General features: G+C 42.1%; 1 protein-coding gene across 1 annotated transcript in view; it reads left to right on the top strand.

Annotated features, from left to right (window-relative positions):
* HIVEP1 (HIVEP zinc finger 1) overlaps positions 1–12,198 on the top strand; it is a 120,127-nt gene that overhangs the window by 99,887 nt on the left and 8,042 nt on the right. The window lies entirely within an intron of this gene.

The following is a 12,198-nucleotide window of genomic DNA, read 5'->3' as shown; positions in this document are numbered from 1 at the left end:
GTTGGCACAGGCTAGGAATGCAGCTCAGTGTTGGAGTACCTGCCTAGTCCTCTGTGGGCTGGATTCAGTCTTAAGACCAATGAATGCCTCCCCACTGAAGAGAACAAGAAAGGGTGCAATGTGCATTTGAGGATAAAATATTTTACTTGTTGAAAGCATTTGTTGTTTTGAAAAGTATTTGTTTTCTTTTTAGCCTTAATACTATTAACGAATGTAGATGTTTATTTATCACCAGTTTAACCAGTTTAGAGGAAAAGACAGTCTTTTACTCTCTTCTGACCAATCAGAATATAGAAGTCTATTTATGTAGATTTTGTTTTTAACTCAACAATTATCAACTTATTTAATCCAGCTTTTTAACCAGTAATACACTCAAGGAATCATCCAGAAATAATGTCTAAATGTGTAAAACCAGTGACCTAGTCGCAGGTAGTAAGAGCTATTCTAATGTAAAGCGCTAGGAAGACTGTATACGGATCTGAGAAGGTATTTACCACCACTGACTAGGAAAGGTACAGAGGAGGGCTAAACAAGCCGTGCTGCCACAGTGCCATGACCATGTCTCACTTTGAGGTGAGCCTTGGGAACGTGGGATAACATGTTCCGATTACAATGAATTCCCAGGAGAAGCCGGAACTCACATCCTTGTATTTTTCTTCTACTTCCAAAGCTGCCCTCAGGTTCTAAGTAAAAGTTAATAGCCTGGTTCCATGTTAAGATAAAACAAGTGTCTTACCAGTTTGTCCTTTCCAGCTGATGCTTTTGGATTGCTGTATTCATGTGAAGCATGCTTAGTTTTGTCTGTTTTTTTTTTTTTTTTTTTTTCAGATAGTAAAGCATAGAGCACAAGTGATAAATCCAGAGTACTGTGTCATGGGCAAGGGCTACATGTCTCCATCACTGTGCCAACAAAATACCGCCCTCCTTTTGCTTAGAGGTTTACTGTGTGGATATAAATACAGCAGGCAGTTCTCAATCAAGAAAGGAGAGTGCAATTATAAATACTCTAAATGCTCTGTGCTCATGGCTAAGGTGGATTGTGTCTCCCCACATCTACCTCAGCCTTTTCATTCAATCAGTGAAGATTTGCAAAGCACTGCATGCTCCTTTGATTCATCCCAGCCTCTCTCTGCTCCCATTACAGACAGGAAGCTTTGCCTTCAATTCATTGAGTATATAGGCTATATTGATGAGAGGTGGTTTTCTTTTTTTTTTCTTTATTCTTTATTTTTTTTTTATTGTATATACTTACATTTTTAATGTTATCCCCTTTCCTGGATTCCCCTCCATATTCCCTATCTCATCCCTCCTCCCCCTGTTTCTATGAGAGTGTCCATCCATCCACCCACTCCCTTCCACCTCCCCATCCTGACATTTCCCTACACTGCAGTATCAATCCTTGGCAGGACCAAAGGCTTCTCCTCCCATCAATGCCTGACAAGGCCATCCTCTGCTACATGTGCAGCTGGAGCCATGGGTCCGTCCATGTGTGCTCTGGATAGTGGTTTGTCTCTGGGAGCTGTGGTTGGTTGGTATTGTTCTTATGGGGTTGTAAATCGCTTCAGCTCCTTCAATTCTTTCTCTAACTCCTCCATTAAGGACCTAGTTCTCAGTTGTATGGTTGGCTGTGAGCATCCACCTCTGTATTTGTCATGCTCTGGCAGATTCTCTCAGAAGACAGCCATATCAGGCTCCTGTTAGCATGCACTTCTGGACATCAGCAATATTGTTTGGGTTTGGTGGCTGAATACGGGCTGGATCCCCGGGTGAGGCAGTCTCTGAATGGTCTTTCCTTCAGTTTCTGCTCCAAGCTCTGTCTCCATATTTCCTCCTGAGAATATGTTTGTTCCCCTTTCTAAGAAGGACTGAAGCATCCACACCTTGGTCATTCTTCTTGAACTTCATGTGGTCTGTGAATTGTATCGTGGGTATTCCAAGCTTCTAAGCTAATTATCCACTTATTAGTGAGGTACATACCATGGGTGTATTTTTGTGATTGGGTTACCTCACTCAAAATAATATTTTCTAGATCCATTAATTTGCCTAAGAATTTCATGAAATCATTATTTGTAATAGCTGAGTGGTACTCCATTGTATAAATGTACCACATTTTCTGTGTCCATTCGAGAGGTGGTTTTCTTCATGTTGGTGATTTTAATGCAGAGAAAAATAGTACTTTATATGTAGATATATAGCATAATATTTATTCTTATAATACTGTTTTCCAAAAGGGACCTACCATTCCCTCACCTCTTCAGTATATCATTGTCTGGATTTACATGTTGGCCCAATGAACTGATAACAGTTCTATGTTTTTTTTTTCCTTTTCTTTTCTTTTTTTCTTCTCTGACTCCTTTATTTCCTCCTCTGCTTCTTTCTCCTCTACCACCTCCTCCTCTTCTTCCTCCTCCTCCTCCTCACCTAATTTTTCCTCCTTCACCACCACCACCTCCTCTTCTCCTCCTCCTCCTTCTTCTTCTTCATCTTTCTTTCTCTCTCTCTCTCTCTCTCTCTCTCTCTCTCTCTCTCTCTCTCTCTCTCTCTCTCTCTCTCTAAGACAGGGTTTCTCTGTGTAGCCCTAGCTGTCCTGGAACTCACTTTGTCATTCTGTAGACCAGGCTGGCCTCAAACTCAGAGATCTGCCTCTGCCTTTCAAGTGGCACCAATGCCCAGCTCATTGTGTTTTTTCCAAATGATTGATGCTTGGCCTTATTCTTTCTGCAGAACGTTCACTCTGATAAGATGATGTTAGTTATGGTGGGGTCTGGATGTGTGGCGGTCCAGGTTAGCTGTGGTCTATGGCACATGTGTGTGCTTGTGGAGGAGGAGAGGAGGAAGCAGTGTGTGCTATTCTGTTGCTCCCCACCCTTTCCTTTGAGTTGGGGTCTCACTGAACCTGGAGCTACATTGGTATCCAACAAGCCCTACCCATCCTCCTGCCTCTGCCCACTCTTCTGGTGACATAAGGGTAGGAGTTTCGTGCATGCCTGGTTGTCTTATTTAGATTTGTGTTGCTGTGATAAAACAGTGACCAAAAGCAACTTGGGGACAAAAGAGTTTATTTCAGATTTACAGCTTCTGGTCTGTCATAAACCTCAAGGTAGGAATTCAAGAGAGCAACCTGGAGTGTGGAGCTGAAGCAGAGACTGGAGAGGAATGTTACTGGCCTGCTCCTCATGGCTTGTTCAGCCTGTTTTCTTTCACAACATTGAGCCATTTGCCCAGGGGTGACAGCACCCACAGTGGCTAAACTCTCCCACGTCAATCATTAATCAAAAAAAAAAAAAAAAAAAAAAAAAAAAAATGCCCCCAGGATTGCCTATAACCTAATCTGATGGAAGTATTTTCTGATGATTGAGGTTCCTTATTCCTGGACGACCCTAGCTTGTGTCAAGTTGGCAAGAAAACTAACCAGCCCTGGCTTTTTATATGGGCTCTGAACACAGATCCATGTTTGTGCAGGAAGTGCTCGGTCCTACTAAGAAATCTCTCTGGCTCTATAGACTGAGATTTTGCTTATCAGATTTCTGAGTGTTTGGTGAGCAGGTCTCAAAACCTTCAATGTAGGCCTGTTTGTTTGGAGGCTGTGCCAGTTTTTAGCTTCCCAGTAGCCTAGAATATGCTGGATATTCTTTTCCTGGCTGCTTCCTCAGGCTCTCTAGCCTCTGCATGTTCCCCCAGGGCTGAGGCCTCTGACCTTCCTGTCCTCTGTCATTGCTTAGCCCCATAGGTCATCTTCCTCGGTCTTCTGCTCCTTCTCAGTAAACCTGCCTGCACATCATCTCTACTTGGACATCAGGTAGATATGATTCAGGTGTAGTGTACCCCATTCTTCGGGGTTACTCTTTCCCTAAGAGGTGCACTTTCTCCCTCTGTCTTCTCTCATCTGTTCCACCAGAGACCTTGACGTTGTCTTGATCTCCATCTTTTCCCCATATCACCTCTATTATATCAATAAAACCCCTTGATGCTTCCTTCAAAATGGCTTTGTGGCTGGAGAGGTAGCTCAGGCAATTACAAGCACTGGCTACTCTTCTAGAGAACTGAAGTTTAGTTCCTAGCACCCACATTTGGTGGCTTACAGCTGCCTGCAACTTCATCCTTAAGGGATCTGATCTCTGCCCTGGACTCCATGGGTATCCACACACTGGTGGTACAAATAGAAAGGTGTATGTGTGCGTACACCTTTTTGGAGAGACATAAACACCTTCAAAATCCTAGTATTTTAATCTGCTACCTTATCTTGTGTCTCAGTGCTCCATTCATTGGCTTCTAGTAGCTCCTGAGCCGTGTGTGGTTCAGCCTTATACCAACTGTTTTCCATAAGACAAAATGCCATATTTAGTCTTCCTACTGCCAAATGTCTGAGGCTTGGCTTCTGGCCCTCCTTCCACCACTCCCTCAGCTTCAGCCATGCAGGCCTGGCTGCTGACTGCACAGATCCAGCAGGTTCTTGTCCCAAGGCCTCTGCACTCCTTTCACGGTTTTCACGTGGTTCTGAATGCCCTTGAATACGTAGGCTGATCACCCTATGCTTGCAATTCTGTACTTAGAGGGCTCTTCTTAGCAGGTAGAGTTAGAAACCCTTTCCTGCGGCCATTTGCTCATGCCTTCTCCTCTGTTTGACTATGCTTCCTGTTTGCATATGCTGCCATGCGTACGTGTGTGTGTGTGTGTGTGTGTGTGTGTGTGTGTGTGTGAGTGTATATGTGTGTGAGTGTGTATGTGTGTGTGAGTATGTGTGTGTGTGTGTGAGTGTGTATGTGTGTGTGAGTATGTGTGTGTGTGTGAGTGTGTGTGTGTGTCCCATTCCTACAAATAGAAGATAAATTACATGAGGATAGACTTTTGTTTTCTTCACTGCCCAGTGGCAGAGGTAGGAGAGAGTTGGTGACTGAATCAGTGATGCCCTATGATCTAACAGGAAATCCCTGGCAATTTGTGCTGGTAAAAATTATAATCAAATGGTCATTGTAATAGACTATTTAATACCATTCACTGTAACACTTCTGTTACCACTCCAGATTAATAATAGGTATTACTCAGGTGATGGTAGTATGCATGTTTATTCATCTGTTGGGTTTTGACTATTGGATCAAACTACCAGAAGTTTTAAGTCTCTGGCCATTACATATCCTCATCTATGATAGTAATCTCTCCAGGTTGATAAAGCTTATTTTCATTTTTGCAGTAACCCTTAAAAGAAACTTTGTCCTTTGGACAAACAAGGTTCCAAATTAGTCTTTATGCATTTAAGAATCCACACACAAAATTGGAGTCCCAAAGGATATCACATCTGTTTCCTGCCCAAAGGGGAGATTCTACCTGGCACCAAATAAGGGATTTGATGCTCTGAAGTGCCTTGCTAATACAAACTTCACTCATTTGAGGGTTGAGCCTTCAAGTTAGTCACTACACTATTGCACATGGCAGTGTTAAACTAAATCAGCAACACTAGCTATTGGCATCATCACTGTCCTCAACAACGAAAACCCCAGGGTCACAGGTAACAAGCCAAATGGCCATTGCCTCTACATTGCTAGAGCACTGGAGAAAATAAAATTATGCAGGATTTAAGCAAATATGAAGGATTTATGGGTCTGAAGAGATTGTCAAGACTTCAGTTGACATAAAATAAACAAAAGCAAACCAAAACAGAATTATAAAAGAAACGACATGTAATCTTAACCATTTAGAATAAAAGCTCTGGCAAAGGATGTTTAACAAACATTGATGTTCATGAATGAAGCATGAAACCCTTGATTCTCACTGGCCCAGCACAGAGGATGTCAAGGATCACAGGAATGTCAATCAAATATAAATCTCAAATGTCTGCTCTCAGTCCCTTCACATCATTCCCTTCCCTGGCTATGGGTCAGCCTGCCTGGTGGCTGTCATTCTCTAACCTTCCTAAGCTCTCTTCTTTCCTCCAGTTTGAGCCCCTTTGTCCCAAAAAGCCCTTGTCTAGAAGGCTTAAGTTCTGCAGTCCCATACTAAGACATTTTTAAATAAAGCTGTGGAAAGATAGTTCCTCCCTACCTTCTTTCTGAGCCAGCCTAGGCGTCCTTGCCATTGAGCCTCATCTGGATTTACCCTGACATCTTAACCATGGGACCAAGAGCTCCCGAGGACAGAAGTGCTCACACTTGTGCTTGTCTGTGCAGTGCAGAGAAACGAATCTGTCAGCAAACTCAACAGGTGCCGACAGTCACCACCTTGCATCCGATTGCTCCTCCCAGGCCTGTGGTTATGGTGTCTTTCATCATTCCAGTATCAGATATGGATGTTGGGCCTGCACATTGACTAGGCCCATGCTATATACTGTTAATCTACCTTCAGCCCTCAGAGGCCTTTATCCTGCTTTATTCCGGTGCCTTAGATGAGACATCAGATTTTCTCAGTGAAATTGGGAAACCAGAAGTAACCCAGTGAGTTCTTCAACTCTTGGGATTTTGCCTTGACACAGGTGAAGTTTGTCATTTAATCCCGGCAACAGATTGCAGCTATACACTATGTAAATATAGTAATTAAAGAAGTAGTCAGATTGAGTGAGCCAAGGAGTTGGTAGGTACCAGGAAACACCAAGTCTGGAGCAACCAGAAAACTGTGACATTGTCATCTAGTTCCAGCTACTTAGCATAATAAAATAAAGTAAAAAGAAAAGAAAAGAAAAAAAACCAACCTAAAATCCCCAAACAGAAGAGTTTTTCTCTAGGTTTTACTAAGAGATACCAATAGGCCAGTAGTTACGACAATCATGGGTTCTACAGTTAGTTCTCCAAGACTGGCAGGCAGCTGAGTAGTTGACTCAGTAAGTAAAGCATTTGCTGTACAACATGAGGACCCAAATTTAAATTCCCATAACCTGGCAGTGCAGCCTGTAATCCCGGGGCTCCCTGGGCAGCCAGTGTGTCTGCACAGCAGTAATGGCATCATCTCCAGCTGTCAGCAGTCCAGGAAGAAGACCAACACTGACCCGGCAGGAAAGCACAGGCCACACATGTGTGCATCCTATGTACACACACAGTAAGAGAATGAGGAACAAGGCCTGTTCCATTTGGTACACACCCATGAAAGTCACAGACTTAAACATAAATGCTGGGAGGATATATGAAAGTGATCTTCCATTTTTAGCCCTTGGTTCTTACAGACATGGGAAGTGGGGCGAATCTTTAAAAACAAACAGAAGGACAGAATTCAGGAAATTACTCTTCCAGAAGCCTCAGTGCCTTTACCGTTAAAAGGCACATTTAGGGTTCTGGTTACCAAATCGTTATTTTCTCTAGGTTATAAATAATCAGGATCAAAAAATGTCGGAGCTTTTCTTCATTAAACAAGGACATGCTAAGCAATCAAATGCAACTGCACAGTCTCCACTAAGCCGGGTGGGCTGCTCCTCATTTAATCACTGACACCATTTGGTAATCCCCTGGTCAGCTGCACTGCTTTGTGGGAAGATGCAAAGCTTTAAAATAAGCTGTTATTTAGTTATTCCTTTACAGTTGCCTTGTTCTGTTGTGAAGATTTTTATTGTTCTTGGTTTACGTATGTGCATGTTTATCTGTGTGTGGCTCTGTGCGTGTGTGTGCATTGCTTGCTGGGGCCAGAAAAATTACTGGATCCCTGGAAGCGTGAGTTACAGGCAAGCTGCCTGAAACGGGTGCTGCAAACTGAACCCTGGTCCTCTGCAAGAGCAGCAAATGCTCTTCCGCCCATGTTAAGTTTTCACTGGAGGTTTGTCTACATTTATTCCCGCTTAACTTCACTGGCTTCACTGGTTTCAGGGTATTATCTTTAATCTCTACAGCTGCTTCCTATTGAGCAGCCGCACTACCCAAGATGTCAGTTGATAGTTTTTCTTATGCACATTCTCCACTGACAGAATGTGGCCACTGAAGGTCAAATAAACTCAGAGTGAGTTTTGTCATTCTCTACCAGCCCTCGCAGAAGTGGGCTTTGTGGCTTTCTCCTCCCTTCCTCTAGCACATGAATTCATGATGTCATTCTCAGGGAGCTGGCTCAAGGCTGGGAGTCCAGCACAGTTGAATATACATTCTTTGTACACAGCTATTAGAATTTGGACATTTGCAATTTAGAATTTGTTTCCACTTAGCTTTAAAATTAGCAATGCATAATTACAGTATTGCTCATGAAAAGCTGGATCTTTTCAAGCTCATACTGCACATTTCCATATTCTTGTCACATAAAATTATGCAGCCTCAGGAAGTTTGCCCCTGTGTTTTGAGGGTATTAAGGAGTATGTCTTCGTTTACACCTTCCTGTCAAAGAATTGTGCCACCAGCAATTTGCTTTTCAGCCTTTGATCCAAAGAATGTTTTTATCAACAATGCTAGACTTCAGCACAAGGAATGTTAATGTGTGCCCTCAGTGGCCAGCCCAGGGACAGCAGCCTCAAAGGGCTAGTGCAAGGAGAAGCATGCTTTTCAATGGAATTTTAAGTACTGACCTACTTGTATGAGATAATGATTCAGACCACAGGTTTGCAAGCCTGTGTCATGTTTACCCTTAGAAACATTTAGTGAACTTTATAAATGTACTAGCAACATTTTCCTTCTAAATGAGGCCAGTAGACTGCCCACACCAGAATTCTTACACAAACATCCATTGCTTTTAAGTTTCTTTGCAGAATAGGAAACCATAATAGCCCCTTAAGATGTATACTTAATTCAGTGTTGATAGCAACTACTTACAAACAACAGAGCCAGGGTAGCCTTCTGGTTTGTTGCCTGAAGCGAACAGGTCTGCAGTTCTGGACCACTGTGTTCAGAGGTTGTTTTCATACTTTAAACAGAACTGTTATTCACAAGCTTTACAAAAATATTACCCATTGCTGTTGCTTGGCTTTCAACCCAGTATTTCCTAACCAGGAGGAAACAAAACCAGACTAGCTGCAACAAAAGAGATAGGGAGGGGCCTTGTCTTCTGGGCTGTTGCTGCCTTTGTGGCTCCAGCTCACCCAGCAGGTGTCACTGTCTGGCAGCAGTGGGGGCAGATTACTGCTCACCCAGGCAGCCCTGGGAGGAAGGTCATTTCCCAAAGAACTTTTCAAGATGTCTTTGTTATAAGCTTATATGAGCATTCATTTTGGAGAGAAAAAAATTGCTACATTAAAAGATTCCCTTTCCCCACTTCAGTTAAATTGCACATGCAAAAAAGGAATAATTTTTGTAATCTAAAAATTGTGTCATGTGTTAGAAACATTTACAGTGAATGGGGATTGTGTCTAGGAAACAAATTGCATGAGCTTTTAAGATCCATTTATTCATGAAATTGTTAAACAAATGTGGATGTCTATGTCTTCTCTATGGCCTCTAATGGCTACCATGGATAAGCCATAGCATTTATCTTCCTGGGTATTAGACTATGTTGTACACACCAAAAAATACCAATAGCTGCAATTTGCTAAGAAGAAGGCAGTATATTGTATGGGAATGGTGGTGGGGTTCTGGGGTTCACATGCTATCTAAGCCTCTAACTTCCTTTGTAAGGTATGTTATCTATTAACTGTCATATGATGGTGATTTTGTTTCCATTTGGTAATATGATGCAAACAACCTGACTCCAGCAACCTTTTTTTTTTTTTTTTTTTTTTTCAAAAAGTGGCATGCTCAGCCACATGCTCTCTGTTACTTGTCACCATTAGCAAACTCCAGTTATACTGCAGCGTACAAAGAGACCTGGCTGTGTCCCCACACGATTTTCTTTTCAAGAATAGGCAGTGAGCCAAATGTGTTAGTGACCAGAGTTGCCAAGCCAGGCAACCAATGCATTGAGGGTGCCATCATAGTTACTATGTTAAACAGCACAAGCAATTTCATAAATTCATATGCCAGAAATGGTCAGGTCTTTGTCATCCTCTGGCAAATTGACAAAGGCCACAAACAGGGCTATAAAGATGCTCAGCAATTTAGAATACTTACTGCTCCTGCAGAGGACTCACATTTGATTCGCAGCACCCACACAGTGACTCATACCCTCTGTAAATCCAGTTTCAGAGAAATACTGAAGCCTCTTCTAGCCTCCATTAGTTCCTGTGTGCACAAAGTATGCATACATAATGCAGACAGAGCATTCATGCACATAAAAATAAATCTTCAAAAACATTTTTTAGTTTTAAAAAACAAAACAACAAAAAGCCCAAAAAACAAAACAAACAAAAAACAACCAGACACTTCTCTGGGGACAACTCCTGGTTCAAGGCCAGCAGGCCTCTCTGGAAGCTGGCTTCTTGACTAGCATACTAGCAAAGCTGGCCCGGCTATTTAGAGTTCTGTTGTGAAAAATAACTGTTTTCAGGGTGTGACCTGGAAATTGTGTGAGACAAGATCCCATCCACTGATAGGGTTCAGATGCCATGTGAAAGGCCCTCCCCCCATCAGGGATGTCTGAGAGGCTAACAGTTGCTGGAGTTGGTGTGACTCTTCTTAGTGTTGTAGCTGCTCATATCCTGGAAGTAACCCCAATTCCAAGCAAACTGGACTGAGGTGGAATGACTGCTGTTGCCTGGCTATCTAAAGTTCTCAGAGCTTTTACCCGTGTCTCCAGGATACTGTATCTTCCCCTCATAGGACATTACCCATCTCATCATTTTCTCTTTCCAAAATACTGGACTGGTTTGACAAATAGGTGGTATAATCCACTATTCATTTGTAGAATTCCAGAATTTCGACAGTGGCCTTTCTCTTTGGAAAATTGCAGACACCAGTTCAGAGAAAGAAACACCATTCTCCCTAGACCCCAGGACAAAGCTGGAAGAAAAAGGTAGCCTCTACTTGGCTTCTTTCAACATCCAGGCCAATAGCTCTGTCGAGGAAGAAAGTCTGAGAGCTGTGGTTAACAACTAACCCTGACAACTCACTTTTAAACTTTGTTAGGGAGCTGAAGCATTATTAAGAAATTAAGTTCAATTATTAGTTTACACTCTCCTTGGAGGCTATGTTTCATGTAGTCTGATATGCATAATCAAATAATTATATGAAGCTTTTAATGTCTCTGCCTTTAAACAAGGAACTAGTGTGTATCTTTAATAAGCTAGCTTAATGACTATAATCTATTGTTGACCTTTCAGATCATCTCTTAGTCAGTTTTAAATATGGCTGAATGGAAGTGTTTAGCACAGACAGTATGCACTGAATCTGGACTCTGTATAACACTAAAACTCATTAACCGCATCTTTCCCTTGCTGTAACCTTTAATTAGTGCTTGATTTAATTATGACCAGGTGGTGTTGGTTTATATATACTGCTAAGCTAGAGTCTCTACTAGTATAGATGGCTGGAAGGAGAGTAGAGCCATTTTGTATTCATATGGACAACTGGTAAGGAACACAAGAAGTAGGAAGAGCACTATTGGATAGCAAAACAATAAATGAATGTAAAGCACACGCCTAGGTTAGGATGCACACATGACTTCCAGAGCCTGGAGATCCCCGTGCTTATAGAAGAGTAGAAGTCATTTCAGGAGCTGACTCCTATCGACAATGGGAAATGCTTACCAGAGAAGTCTTGGTGTGATGTGAGTTTATCGAAGAGTATGTTATCAGGTTTATGAGACAAAAATCAAGACTGTGAGCACTGACAGGTTCTTTTTTAAATATTTTCTATCATATGGAGAATTCCTGAATATTCTTTGCCCGGCTTCCCCTTGTGTGGTAGCCTCACCCGTCCATAGAACACGTACAGACATGGAGTTTACCTCAGCTTATTATTGTTGACTGGAAATAAGCCCTCATTTGTGCTACACAGATCTTCTGGTACATCCCTTGTCTGCCCCAGGGTCCCATGAGACGTTATACCATCACTTTTCTGTGTCCTTTAATATTTCTAATGTAGTTTCTCTTTGAACCTTGACAATGAGTATTGTTTACCTTGAAGAATAGTTTTCAATTTGGCTCTCAGGGTGTATTTTCAAATTAGATTGAGGTTGTACATTATTTGGAAGGAGATATGGGTGATGTTTGCAGACATCATACTGGCCTCAGTGCCTGGGCTAAGGCGGTACCTATAGGACTCTGAATTGCAAGTTTAACTGTTCTTCCCTCCATAAATATTAAATACTTTGAAATCATGCATACTCTGTATTTAATGCAGGTCTTATCAGTGGTGTCAGCATGGTGCATCATTAACTGAACTTTTCTGTGGAGTTACTTTCTTTATTCTTCCACTTGCATCTGTGGGC

Source organism: Micromys minutus (genome assembly GCF_963924665.1).
Source record: "Micromys minutus genome assembly, chromosome: 1".
In the NCBI taxonomy this organism is placed as follows: domain Eukaryota; kingdom Metazoa; phylum Chordata; class Mammalia; order Rodentia; family Muridae; genus Micromys; species Micromys minutus.
The sequence above is the reverse complement of the archived record's forward strand: the minus strand, read 5'-3'. Positions and strand labels throughout refer to the sequence as shown.